The sequence below is a fragment of the Eschrichtius robustus genome, chromosome 3, assembly GCF_028021215.1.
Source record: "Eschrichtius robustus isolate mEscRob2 chromosome 3, mEscRob2.pri, whole genome shotgun sequence".
NCBI classification, from domain to species: domain Eukaryota; kingdom Metazoa; phylum Chordata; class Mammalia; order Artiodactyla; family Eschrichtiidae; genus Eschrichtius; species Eschrichtius robustus.
The window spans coordinates 115,495,641-115,498,137 of record NC_090826.1 but is presented as its reverse complement, the minus strand read 5'-3'; the positions used below and the strand labels follow the sequence as shown (position 1 = coordinate 115,498,137).

The window sequence follows — 2,497 nt, the reverse complement described above, 5'->3', positions numbered from 1 at the left end:
GTTTTAAAAAATTAAAAATTAAAAAAAAGCTCCATGTTGAACCATATGGGTCACTACACACTAACGAGGCCAGAGACTCACGTGGGCATTCCCTAATTTCTAAAGCCAAAGGTTTCTCACAGATTAATTTGTTCTCCATTTCCATAACAATTTTTCCCTCTGTACTTGTCTTCTAACAAAGGCCCCAGCAGCCCTTATTAATTCTCTTATGAATTCAACTTATTATCCTAAACTACAGGCATCCACCGACCTTCCATTTCATTTAAAATGAGTGAAAATGTATGCTAAAAATTTATTCCAACCTTGTTTATAAGTTATAGACTTTCCTTGGTTTTGTTTTAGGTTACAGTTCTTCTCTAGGTTCAGAACAGAGGAAGTTCCTTTTTCTATTTTGGATTTATTTCAGTGAGATGAATTATGAAATATTTCTCTCTACTATTTTCCCAGAAGTTCACTCTGATTTTTAACATGTTTCTTTTTGTATAAATTTTGGAATGACTGGTTGCATTTTCTCCTTTGCCTTAAAAAATATACAGATAAAAATAAAACTAGATACAGATAACATGGGTGTTACTGTGAAAATTTTGATTTAGCCTTAGCAAAAAATAAATAAACCAAAGCTATCAACACTTTTTTAGGCAGTTAAAGTCTCATTTTATTGAATGAGTGGTCTATGTAATTGCTGAGGCCACTATGTACAGACGAGAGGGGGAGAACCTATTTCTTGGTCTCTTCCTCCTTGGACAGAGCCTTGATGATTTCCCCCTTCTTGGCCTGGAACCCGTCTTCACGTTGCTCTCGTGCTTCCCTGGTCTTAGACCTGTGGGCCTCAGCCTAGTCGGCCTGAAACTTCTTGCAAGCTTTGTCTAACTTCAGCTTGTGGATATGTTCCGTGAGAACCCGCTTGTTTTTGAACACATTACCCTTCACTTTCAGGTACAGGCTGTGATACATGTGGCTGTCAATCTTCTTAGATTCACGGTATCTTCTGAGCAACCGGCGTGGAATGCTTATCCTTCTCCTCATCTAGGTTACCTTCTTGGGCATTCGAGCATTGGCAGTACACTTTCACTTACCTAGGCCCATAAGCCTGCCCTTCTGGCAGGCCGAGGTATTTTTCCAGCTTCAAGCCTGGGAATGGACAGTCACGGGCTTCTGGATGATCAGCCTATCTTTGATCAGCTTCCAGATCTGCTGACGGGAGTTAGCATTGAAGATTTCACTAGTCTCAACGGGGTCCAACCAGACCTTCTTTTTGCTGCTGCAAAGGACACTGGAAGCAAGCCTCTTCTGAAGCCTGAGCATACTCACGGCCACAGTGGCAAAAGGAAAGCCAAAGTTATCAATTGATATTCAGCTAACATCCTGGATTAGTTAGGATCAAATGTGGCTGCAAGTGACAGAAAATTCAAATGAACAATATCTTTAAAAACATGTAGTTATATTTCTCTCTCTTGTGAAAAGACTAGAAGAAGGCAATTCAGGGTTGTTATGGCATCTCATTGTGTCCGGGATTTGGTTCCAGTTTCCTCTTTTGTTTAGGGGGTGTTGTCTTTGCTTTTTTTTGTTTTCTTTTGGTCTTTGCCGTGCTTGGTCCTCATTCCAAAGGTCATCCTGTTCTCTGAGTTGGTTGCAAGAGGTCCTTCCATCAAATCCACCTTTTAGCTGACAGTAAGGAAAAAGGAATAAGCCAGGCACACTCACCGGCCCCCCCCCCCACTGCTCAGATCCACTTTGCAGGAGCTGTACATTGCATTGATCAGACCTCAGTCACATAACCACAGCCAGCTAAGAGGGTCCCTATGAGATGTAGTTTTATTCTGCCCAGCTAATAATTGGTTGCTAATTTATTCTAGAAGAAGTGCAAAATAGATTCTGGGAGACAACCAGTTGTCTGTGCTATATAACACCATTTGGTAATTCATCTGTCTATTTAGGTACATAAATGTATAGTTGGTAACTTGAATAGGTCACCTGGAAATAACATTGTTCAAAGCCCATGAGTGTTTCTCTTAGGACACTTTATACCCAAATTAGGGCTCATACTCATTTTAAATATTTCCCTTCTAAAGTTGTATCTGGCATTCTCTCTGAAGTAGAATAGGTTGTGCATTGAGGATGGATGGAGTTGTAGGTAGGCCAACAAGTGCCTCTGTATTAGAGCAGAACTAAATTATATCTCAGGAAGAATCTTGGTCCTCACTGCAGATATTATCAGCCTCCCGGGAGCAAACCTAAGATTCAAACAACGGTCCATGAGTAGATCTCCAAAAGCCACAAGAAATTTGCAATTGCAAATTCCACCTACAACTCCACTGATTATTAAAGTTATTGCTCTGCATTTAACAGATAATATAAAACTGTCATATATATGGTGTATGTTAGAGTACATAATCTGAAAGTCTCTGCTGCTAAAAAAAAACTCAAATTAGTTCAACATAAACAATATTTATGGGAGGCTTAGAGTCTACTCATTCCTGTAGATTATATAAGATCT

General features: G+C 39.7%; 1 pseudogene; it reads right to left on the bottom strand.

Annotated features, from left to right (window-relative positions):
- Window positions 1–717: 717 nt before the first annotated feature.
- Window positions 718–1,305, bottom strand: LOC137761352 (large ribosomal subunit protein eL19-like; annotated as a pseudogene).
- Window positions 1,306–2,497: the final 1,192 nt, after the last annotated feature.